This window comes from Rhincodon typus, chromosome 6 (genome assembly GCF_021869965.1).
Source record: "Rhincodon typus isolate 14 chromosome 6, sRhiTyp1.1, whole genome shotgun sequence".
NCBI lineage: Eukaryota > Metazoa > Chordata > Chondrichthyes > Orectolobiformes > Rhincodontidae > Rhincodon > Rhincodon typus.
This window is the reverse complement of record NC_063337.1, coordinates 51,599,252-51,611,359: the sequence shown is the minus strand read 5'-3', so window position 1 is coordinate 51,611,359 and position 12,108 is coordinate 51,599,252. Positions and strand designations below refer to the sequence as shown.

Here is a 12,108-nt window from a genome sequence, read left to right as displayed (position 1 = left end):
AACATTACAGACTGAATTGCCCCTTTCTGTGCTGTAACCATTTCTGTTATTTTATGACAGGATTTGAAAAATTGATAGGATGTGAAGCATTTGTGGGAAGCTAATGGCGTAGTGATATTGTCAGTGGACTAGTAATCCCAGAGGCCCAGGCTAAAACTCTGGCGACATGGGCTCAAATTCCACCAAAACACCAGTAGAATTTAAATTCATTAATAGAAAACCAGAATTGAAACTGAGTGTGAGTAATGGTGTCCATGAAATTGCCATTCATTGTTGTAATAACTCATCTGTTTAATAATGTCCTTTTAGGGAAGGAAATCTCCAGTCCTTATCCAGTCTGACCTACATGTGACTGCAGATCCACAGCAATATGGTTAACTTAATTACCCTCTGTAATGGTCTAGCAAGCTATTCGGCTCAAGGGCAATTATGGATGGAGAACAAATGCTATCCATACCAGTGACACCCAGGCCCCATGAAAGAAAAAAATGTTGAGTGATTGCTTCCTACACGTGGACCAGTGCCAGTTCTGTTCAATTTTAAAATATATTCGGCATAAATGTTACTTGAGCCCTGGAGGCTTAAAACTCCAAAAGGCACTACTAACTTCAATAATATCAATTGAAAGGTCCATGTAAGTCACATCAAAAGAGGAATCGGGACCCTAAATGAGGCTTAAATCCATTAAATGCACATCTGATCTTTTTTCAGACAAACTATTTGCCTCTGTTATTGATCTTGGGTTGATCAATCAGATGTTGCTGAGTGCGTGTTTCTCTGATCACTGCATTTGTTGAAAAGCTTTAAGGAACAGTAGAGTTTTTTAATATATTAAATGATTTAATATAACACAGCATGAAAGGAATTACCTTGTGCTTATTACTACTAATCCACTTACCAAGTAGATAATGTAATTGTTTAATATTCACTGAATAAGTCAGGCGTCAACAATGTTGCTAGCTTCATCTTGCTAAAATGCTACCAGACCCAAGTTCTGAAAGGCTTTTATGTTTTGGGATTGTCCTACAGATTATTGAAGCCTGCTTTTTAAAATTTGTCTGGTTTTTAAAGGCACTGTAAAGACTTCACACCATTGAAAATAAAATCTTCTGTCGCAATGAATCTATAGTTCACAACACATGCTTTTGGGAACAATTTTACAGCATGTTTTTACAAACTACATAAAGTGCTTTATGATACAGATTCCAGATGTCAGCTGCAGATGGTGGCAGACATATTCCCATGTAGAGCACCTACATCCTTTTTATTTGACCTTTCCCAAACTACATGATCGTATATTGTACGGTCATACTGAACAGAAAGATATGTTCCATTTAGTTACCTAAACTCCTACTGTAGATCCACAGTGCTGCAGAGTTCCCCTTTGCATGTGTATTGAATGAGTCTCACATTGTTTCAAAGCCATATTTATTTCTTCAGAAATGGTGCAACCGGAGAGAAGTTCTTACTAGTATTGCATTGATAACTCATCTTTGTTTCTTGCACCTTGGCTTTGTTTTATCTAATTTTGATTAATAAATGGGAAATCCAACCTAAAATTGGTCTTCTGAGCTGTTTATTTAAAATTGAAAATTAGAGCAAATTCCAATTTTTAATAACAGGCACTGTTAGCAATCAGTCTGGTGACTGTCAATTTGCTATGTTTTGGAAACACTGGGTAAAGAAATTAAAGATTGCTTCATAATACATGACAAAGATAACGCTTTTAATCAGAAAAATGTGCATATGCACATCCTCATCAATATCAGTGGCATATTCCCCATAGTGTGTGCATTGCAGTAAGTATAACAATACGGTTGGAATGTTTTATAATATTGACCCAAAAATTGGTGGGAAAACAATGATGAATGATTAATGCACCAAAAGACCTTGGTGTGCACCTACATTGCTCCCTTAAGGTATCAGGACAGATGGATGAAGTGGTTAAGAAGACATATGGGATGCCTGCTTTTATTAGCCGAGGAACAGAGTTTAAGAGCAAGAGAGGCTGTGCTAGAACTGTATAAACAATGATCCGCCATCTGCAATCCGAACCCACCACCAAAGACATTTTTCCCTCCCCACCCTTATCTGCTTTCCGGAGGGACCACTCTCTGTGACTCCCTTGTCCGCTCCACACTCCCCTCCAGCCCCACCACACCCGGCACTTTTCCCTGCAACCGCAGGAAGTGCTACACCTGTCCCTACACCTCACCCCCCACACCCATCCCAGGCCCCAAGAAGACTTCCCACATCAAGCAGATGTTCACCTGCACATCTGCTAATGTGGTATACTGCATCCACTGTTCCCATTGTGGCCTCCTCTACATCGGGGAAACCAAGCGGAGGCTTGGGGACAGCTTTGCAGAACACCTACGCTCGGTTCGCACTAAACAACTGTACCTCCCAATCGCGAACCATTTCAACTCCCCCTCCCATTCTGCAGACGACATGTCCATCCTGGGCCTCCTGCAGTGCCACAACAATGCTACCAGAAGGTTGCGGGAACAACAACACATATTCCGCTTGGGAACCCTGCAGCCCAATGGTATCAATGTGGACTTCAAAAGCATCAAAATCTCCCCTCCCCCTACCGCATCCCAAAACCAGCCCAGCTCGTCCCCACCTCCCTAACATGTCCTTCCTCCCACCTCAAGACCCACCCCCATCTCCTACCCACTAACCTCATCCCGCTCCCTTGACCTGTCCGTCCTCCCTGGACTGACCTATCTCCTCCCTACCTCCCCATCTACACTCACCTTTACTGGCTCCATCCCTGCCCCTTTGACCTGTCTGTCTCCTGTCCACCTATCTTCTCCTCTATCCATCTTCTATCCGCCTCCCCCTCTCTCGCTATTTATTTCAGAACCCCCTTTCCCTCCCCCATTTCTGAAGAAGGGTCCAGGCCCAACACGTCAGCCTTCCTGCTCCTCTGATGCTGCTTGGCCTGCTGTGTTCATCCAGCTCTACACCTTGTTATCTCTGTATAAAAATGGTACAGGCCACACCTGGAGTATGTGTGTGGTTTTGGAATCCACGTTATAGGAGGGACATGATAGCACAGTAGACGGTGCAGAAGAGATTTTCCAGGACGTTGCCAAGTCTGGAGAGCTTTAGTTATGAAGAGAGATTGGATAGACTGGGGTTTGTCTTGGAGCCGAGCAGATTGAGCAGGGACGTGACTGAGATGTGTAAAATTATGAGCGGTATAGATAGGGTACAGAATAAGAGACTTTTCCACTTGATGGAGTGGTCAATGTCCAGGGAGCGTAAATTTCAGGTAAGGGACAGAATGTTTTGAGGAGATGTGAGGAGAAACCCTTTATTCGCAGAGGGTGGTGGGAGTCAGGAACTTGCTATCTGTGAGGATGGTAGAGTCAGAAATCCTCGTAACATTTCAGAAGTATTTAGATGTGCTGTGATGTCAAGGGTCTGGGCCAAGTTTTGGAAAATGGGATGAGAATAGTTAGGTGCTTGTTTTTGACCAGCACAGAATCGATGGGCCAAAGGGCTGTTTGTATGCTATAGATCTCTGATTTGTGGTGAAAAAGTAATACACTTGAATTCTAATTCTCTACAAGTTGCTGGTCAGGTTGTGCTTTTCCCTCGTTAACATCAGCAAAAGACAATTCAATTTTAAGGCACTAATGGTGCTGTGGTAGTGTCCTTACCTCTGGGCCAGGAGGCCTGGTTCAAGTCTCACTTGACCTATACATGTGTCAAAACATGCCTGATCCGGTTGATTAAAAGCAACTGCCATATCTATCAGCCCTTCTTTTAAAAAGAGACAACTTGGGTAGTTATCTAGGCCATTCATATTGCTTTGATTTGAACTTGCACGTAATCCAGACCAAGTAAGGACAACAGATTTCCTTTGCTGAAGGAAATTAATGATCTGGATGAGTTTTTATGATATTTCAGTCATTTCATCATCACGATTATTGATGGTTGCTTTTTATTAAATTTAATTAGCCAAAGCCAGAAGAGACTTAAGGGGCAAAATAGTCTACGCTTGGTTCTACTTCAAATGTTACTTCATGAATTTAAGTTCCCCAACTCCATCAGTGGGATCTGGACTTATCTACTGATTATTATTCCAGGGCTCTGTATTACCAGTCCAATCGTTTAACCATGATTCTATAGTACCATGTTACGTTTTAAAGCAATGTAAAATAATTAATAACGTTGAAGTGAATTCAAGAAATTGACTTGCTATCTGCATTTGAGCCTCCAGCAATTAAGTTAAAGTTATTGAATTAAATACAATTAAAGAGTACAGCGGTTTTGAGCAGTTGAGTCAACCTTCTCTAGAGGAAAGATTTTTTGTGAGAAAGAGGCCTCACGGAGAAAGAAAGAAACAGTCAAAAGATTTCCTCAACCAGATGTGAACCACAGGCTTAATTCCACAAAAATACTTGGGTTTCTTAGTTTAATCATGATTTCCCTTCAGGTTTTTAACGATTTGATACCAGTGGAATAAAGAATCTTTATTTCATAATTCTTGCGCTGTCTGTATACATAAATCTCATGTTACATTCCTGATGCCATTGCCAGGATTCCACAACATAGGCATCGCAAGGCAATGAAGAAACTTGACCAAAATGGAGCAAATGGTGTAGAAATTGAAATTGGCAATGATTATAAGGGACGACAAAGCAGTCCCTACATCATTAGAGGCTCAAACATCAGTGTAAGAAATTGGACCTTTTAGGCAAATTCCAGAATAGTCTCCCTACCTGCTTTCCTTTGATGCTACAGAGAAAGGAAACCATGCTCCTGGACTCACGGTCTACTTTCCGTTGAGTGGGAAGCTGTGTGGGAAGTCCAACAGGAAATATCAGGGAGAGGTATGGATATTCAAAGAAGTCTGCAGCAGTTCTTTGAGGTACTGACAAGGGATTTTGGGACAGCAGTAGTATATCACGGTTATAGTAGATGTTTTACAAGAACAAGCAAGCTGAAGGCAAGCTGTTACAACTGAGTTGGCAGGAATGCACTTGTGAACAAGCCTCAGTACTCCACCTGCCACACCAATAGTACAGATATTCAATCAACAAAATGGTCAATTGTTTTCCTTTCATACTCCCATTCAGAATAAAAGAGATGTGGATGTCTGAATGAACTCCGGATAATCAACTTATTAAAACACCAATCTTATTCTTAAAAAAAAATCTTAAAACAAGTGTCAGACATTGATTAAAATCTCAGGTATAACCTAGAATTATGAATATACCCCCCCTAACTCCAAGCACAGTTGCACTCATACAACACTAAAAAGATGAAAGTCTCTGTAAAGATGATGTTTACATAAAAAGGGGAAAAGATTTTTTTTTAAAAATTTCTGTTAGCCAAAGGTCTGAAAATAAGGAATAAAATGTGATGGTTTCTCATAATCCAGCAGGTTCCCTGTCAATGAACTTGAACTCTTGACAACCATAGACTGATGGAAGAGCTTCAGTTCAGATTGAAATCAGGGTGCATCCTAGTAATGAAAGGTGGCCACATTTCAGCACTTTAGGGGTAGTCAAACATAGTCAAAAATGCATATGTTTGGAAACTATCTGGTTCCAAAGAACTTCAGTTGAGAAGGAGACACAGAGAGAGAGAGATATTTTCTTCCTTGTGACTACTTGGGTCTATAAAACAGAAAGCCAAGTTGAGAATGGCTGCCAGGCAACTACTAGCAGAGAAGCCACATAATCTTTTCAAAGACAGGTTTTTCTGATAATTCAGGACCATAAACCCTGGCTCTTATCTCCTTGGAAAGCTTTCTCAAAAGTCATTTGACTTTTTGCTAACAGCAGGTAAACCTCCAGGGAACATTACACTGTTAACTTCACTTCCGCGAAAACATGAGGTAAACCGTTTTCAATCCAAAAAAATTCCTAACAGTTCCATACATTCCAGTTTTTTACACAGCTCTCAAATATTAATATGTATTCCTAACTGAGGACCTGTTCTCCATATCCCAGGAGATGGTGACATTTTCTCCTCCTATTGATCTTCCTGCATCCCTCCTTCAAACTGACCAGTGACAAAAAGGACTATCTGGCTGAAATGGTGAAGTATTGGAACTTCAAGATGGAAGTGAGGAAACCTAATAATGACAAAGTTCAATTGTCCTTCTTTGAAGCGTGGAATCACATCACACATATCATGGAGAAAGATTAGATTCCTAAGACCAGGAAACAGACACAATCAGGGAAATGTCTGTCAGTGCAAATGGGAATGCTGAAGGGGTAGGCAGAACAGATTACTGCACAGGTAAGCACTTGCTGTATTATCGCCACAGCAAGCCTCACAGCTGATCGCACCCAAGAGGTGTTGGAATTATGACAGGGCTAGGCAATTCAAACAGGACTGCCTTCAACAACCACAGCCACTACTGCCATCAGGCACTGAGATCCCATCTAGTGCAATAGTCTTCCACTTTCACCAGATGATAAATTAGTTAGGCCTCCTACCAAGAGCCAGGCAGGAGGGCAAGGTCCCTTCAGTTGGGCACTTGGTCTTGTATAGAGCAATAGGGCCTGCCTTATCATGAATGTGAAGTTTGGCAAGATAGAAACATTGTAATTGACACAGAGTAAAGGTGTTAACCATTATTTACAATTTCTCTTTCCAAATCTTGCTGAGAGGTGTGAGCTAGTTGACATCTCTTCCTTCCTCTGGGTCTGTGCTTTGCAGAGGTCAGCTATTCCCTTCAGGCGTTCTGAAGAAGTATCAAGTGGACTTGAAATGTTAACTCCACACCTGCTGAGTTTCTCTAGCCTTCTCTGTGTTTGGTTTCCTGTCTCTGCAGCATTTTGCTTTTATTCAGATATCCCTTATCGTGGCCACATTAAGTACTCCTTATTATACTTTTCATAGTCTGGAGCTGCTGGTACTTCGTGACCCAATTGATACTCCAGTGAGAGTCATGAAGTTGAGAATACCTGTGGTGTTGAATGTGTTAAGATATCCAGGCATCATTGGAAAGCAAGTTTGGTGACTGGTATGAAAATCACATTACGAGATTAGCATATGCAGCTTAGGAGACTTTGATTTTGTTCTACACACCGAAGGTGTATCTGTCTATAACGGGCCCTTGGACCTTTTGAGGAGTAGGGAATTGGGCTTCTCTTTTCCTGCTCCACTAATCAATATTCTTGATGAGTTGACAACAGCTGGCATAAGCCTTCACTACCAGGCCTAGCTACAGCCTCAGGTCTCGCATATTGCTGATCTCCCACTTCATAAAACACTTGTCACCTTGGAAGAGAAGGCTAGGGTACCCACTCAAATTGCTAATTTCAGAGACAAAGAATGCTCACTGATGTCCTTAATCTTGCCCCTGTCACGGTTTGTGGACTGACTAGAGGAGACATCTGTAAGCTTATTTCAAGAATGAATATTAATGAGTTAGAGCATATCAAGAGGAAGTAACTTGTTTTTACTTTCCCCAAATAGGGGACAACTTTGAGGAAAAATGATGACGATATTGGGTATTGTGACCTGGTAAACCACAGGACTATGACTAAAGATGGCAGGAACAGGAAAGATACCTTACCACCAGATCCCACCTCACCACTGGGAGGAAGTCTGGGACTACCTCTGGAAGTCTTTGGACCGAGGTGTCGTTGAAGAGTTGTCAAGTACCTACACTTCTCCAATCGTCCTCCTACAGAAGAACGATGAAAAAACTGAAGATCTGTGACAATTACTGGGCACTCCACATAAAGACTCATGAGTATGCTGACCTTTTACCTAGATTGAGGAAGCATTACAATTTATCAAAGGCGCAAAGTATTTCTATAGTCTTGTTTTGACCTATAGTTATAACTAGCAGTACATGATCTAGAACTGGAGCAGACCTACTGGTCAAATGGCCTATTCCTGCTTCTGTGCTTCTGTTATTTAGCTGGCCTTAGGCCAAATTTCATAAATTCCAGACAAAAGCTGCTCATCATTGGAAAAAGTTTCAACATTTTCAAAACTGGGACAATCCTTGATGAGTGTCTGAAAGTGACTAGCTGTACACATCAATCTGCAGCCTGATGAAGTATAATTTAACAGCTCTACAGCAACATTATTTCCACCCACGTTAATTGTGTCACCATAATCTGTTCTGTTACCACACTCCATCTAGAACAGAGAATTTGTATTAGGTGCATACACAATTGTAAGTGCATTTAAATAGAAAAAAGTGAGGCAACATAATCTTCTCATCGTTCCGCACCAAACCACAATGCATTACCTAAATAACTGTCAGCAATGGGAGCTGAAGCACCATAACACAGAAGAGTGACTTATGGGCCCAGATTTTCTGGTGTTCATGTTTTTGAGATATGGACTTGAATTAGGAAACACTCCAACGCCCTATGAAAGTTGAGGCATGGACACGTGGTGAAATTGAGAGGTTTAAACTTCTGATAGGCTGATGTTTGCTTCCTGGGACCATTTGGAAACATGCCTGACACTGAGCTCAGTGGCGTAAACCTCAGCCAGATATACAAACTTGCCTACATAATTACCCTGGGAATGTCCTACTAGTTAACACTTACTCCAACTTTGTGATGAGCCAGTGTTCCAGAACAGAGGACTACACTATCACTCCCAACCCTGCAATGAACTCCCCATCTTGCACCTGACCTTGTCTCTCTATTTCTCATATTCAAAATTCTTCAACCTTATTTTCTCATGCTTGCTGCCTCAGGCTCTCTCACTCTGTAACTCTCACAGTCTTTCTAATATTGCTCCACTCTCTTTCTCCTTTGCTCTCATTCTCCCTCCGTCCTTCCTTTCTCCCTCCCTTCCTTGCTCTCCTCACTTGTGTTCTCTCTCTCACTCTCTCCCATACTCCAACCTTCTCTCACACACTAGAACTCTCACAATTACACACTCTCCCTCACCGCACCATCAAAGGGAAGAAATCAGGTGGAAAGGCAAGTCCACGCAAGGGATGGAAAGAGCCATCGGTCATCATGGAACACCATTGAATGGAAGAGAAGAGCTTGGTTTAGGAAGCAAGTCCAGAGGTAGAATAGATGAGCCATGAGACAGATCAGGGAGGAGTTTGGGAGGTTGGGATGCTGGCACGGAACAGCCTATCCCAGTAGAAGAGCATGTACACCATTAGTGGGCACTGTTTAAACTAGGAACTTGTTTGATTTACAGTACTCCAACAGCCTCTCGCCAGGTTCAACAGAACAGTTCTCACACCAGTTCTGACACAAGGTAAGAGGAAGGATACACTGGGAATCTGCATGCCCTACTCAGCCAATAAAGGCATTAGTTCAGGACAACAGTCATCACAGATTGAATATCCAGTCAAATGGATGGTCTGTATGCCTGATTGGTTGCTTTGAATATAGAGCATTCTGATTAACAGACTATTTGGTCAATGAACCTGGGTTGCACTAGACGCACAGCCCCCAGTGATTGGCATTGTCTGCATCTACCTCTTCCCAATCTAACCATGCCCCCCACTGCCTGCACCCCGAACTAATCTGAATCCTTCTCCCACCCTGACTTCCCAGATCCAATCCAACACACACTCTCGCCACCCATTGACTGAGCCACTAACCATCGAATTCAGATTGCCTGATTAGGGCCAGTCACGTAATTTAAAAAGGGACGTGTCCCTTCTTCACCCATCCTCGACATGTTTTGATCTACCAATGAGATGTCTGTACTGTCCCATCACTTCTTCAACTGTCAGTTGGAAATCCAAGCAAGTTTCATAGGCAGTACAAATGCACCCAGTATTGGCACTGAGTGGACACTCTGGCCCGTGGTATGGCATAGCATGTCTTGTCTATTTGCCATGTATGTCAGAAGACCACGCGTTTTCTTCCTCTCTCTGTTCCATGTCCCTTTTCAAATTTCAGTCCAATTCTCTCATTTTCATCTCCACTTAGATTATGTTCATTTCTCTCTCTGTTGCTGACCTGTTTCACCTCTTTCCTCCTCAGCTTTCTCTGACTCTGTCCTGATTCACATCGTCAGTTACTCTCATTTTTTTCTTCTATGTCATAGCTAGGAATTGGGTCACATATCAGCCCTTTGAGGGGAGATGTGAAGGAGGGAATCTGACCCGGAATATGATAGTGCTGCAAAAGTGTGGTGGGAAAAGGAAGTGCAGCTTTTAAAGGAGGTCGGTACAATATGCAAAACTTCTAAGATCTCGTAATTCACCTTTGTCATTGCAGAATAGTTTCCGATTTAATGTATTTATTTCAGAAGTACAATTTTCAGTCCATTCCAGCATGGAATGTGTGGGGAACAGAGCACCAATTTTGAACAACCAGTGTCAGACCAGTATATTCCCGGGTCAGGCATGGTGGGATGAAAAACAGAGCGCAGAAGCAAAATCCTGCTGTTGCCGGGAATCTGAAATGAAAACGGAAAATGCGAATAATACTCAGCAGGTCTGGCAGTATCTATGGAGAGGAACAATATCAATGCTTTCAGATGATGACTGCCAGGCCAACAAAATATCTCCGATATTATACATTCTAATTCTATTCTCGCCTTTATTCCGTCCCAGCATTATTTTCTAATCTCAGACTTCCAAAGAACCTGGCGACCCATTCCGATGCCGTTTCTCTCCTATTTCCCACACCGCTTTCTCTGAGTAAGATCACGCAGTTGTGCAGGGCTGGCCAGCTTTTTGTCTAAGAGCTGGGCGATTTCAGCATTCAGAGATTGACGTATCCCAACAGGAGAGAAATGTTAGCAAATAATCGGATGAAATAAACCTGCCTGAACTTCAAGCTTGTGGTAATTGGATGTTATTTTTCTGACCTAACCGTGTGGAAGTTGGCATAAGACAGGAAATTGCTGTTGCACTGACTGTGATTTTTCAATGATGAAATACAGATATGTATGAACAGCAAGTGAGCCCCAACTGGCGTTACCATAACCTTGGAAAATCAGCCCTATGATGTCATTTGCCCTATCAAACACCTCGTTAGCCTTGCACTCTTTGCCATAAACAATTCTAAATTGTGTCGTTCTTTGCCAACTCAATTATAATAAACATTATAAATTGCATAAATAATTTACAAAGTAATGTACTGACATTGAGGGCTGCTTTCAGTACTTGTGGAATGATGCCCCGAACATTTAATCTCAGTCTCTCATAAACACAAACTATATTGAGCCCAAATCTGGTGGAATTGTATCAATGGGCTATTTTATTGTGGATGTAATTTGTTTGTATGTCAGTAATAAATTGCCTTCGACTGAATTACTCTTTCTTTTAGAATTGAGTTAATTACTGGAAAAGCTTAAACGTCCATTGGGAAGAATGTTTAATGAGGAACTGATCTGCTCATATAGCGTGTTGTACAAAGCTATTACATCTTTTGTGCATATTGTTATGATTCTGACAAGAGGAATGTGCTAGAAATCAAGTCCTACTATGCCATGAGCTGCACCAAAGTGTAATTGTCTTACTTTATCACCAAAAATAGTCAACTTGTTTCTCTGTCACTGTTGTGCAGAGGAAAAGAGACTTGAACCAAGTTTCTTCACTAGACACACCAAGAATTTGTTTACCAGAAACCAAAAAGCTTTAAACATGTAGTCAAATTGGTTATCAACCCAGCTACTTTGCAGGACTAAACTAGATCACTACTAATACTAAGGCGCACACACTCAAACAAGACAAGACAACACAGCTCTGTAGAGCAATTATGAGTGAACAAATAGGAAAATACCCATTGATCAAGAGACCAAAGCAAAAGGGAAAAATGAAGTGATTTTCTCACAGTTCCTTTGACTTTCTGTCAACGAGATCCAGTTACTGCCAGTTGCAAAGTGATGAGAGACACTCAGTTCACATAAAAGATCACATGGACCCAGATTGAATTAGAAGTTCAAAATTCAGACTAAGGAGATCAGGGATTCTGATTCCAGTGAGATTCTTTAGTACCTAGAATGTATTTTACTAAAATATTTCTTCAACAGGTTTTCTTTAAGGGTTATATTGTGACTGAGAGAGAAGGAGGTGATGTTTCCCTCTCAGCAGCTTATTCCAACTGTCCACAGTTTCCAAGTCTGTGGTACAATAGAAACCAAAAGTCCAGAGCCTGTTGCTAGGCAACCTGCAGCACTAGGCTCATT

At 41.7% G+C, this 12,108-nt stretch overlaps 1 long non-coding RNA gene across 1 annotated transcript in view; it reads left to right on the top strand.

The window, feature by feature from the left end:
• LOC125483317 overlaps nt 1-11,225 on the top strand; it is an 87,793-nt gene extending 76,568 nt beyond the window's left edge. The window contains exon 3 of the long non-coding RNA XR_007262267.1: nt 7,450-11,225. This is a non-coding gene — a long non-coding RNA (uncharacterized LOC125483317). The remainder of the gene's footprint in view (nt 1-7,449) is intronic.
• The last annotated feature ends 883 nt before the right edge of the window (nt 11,226-12,108 follow it).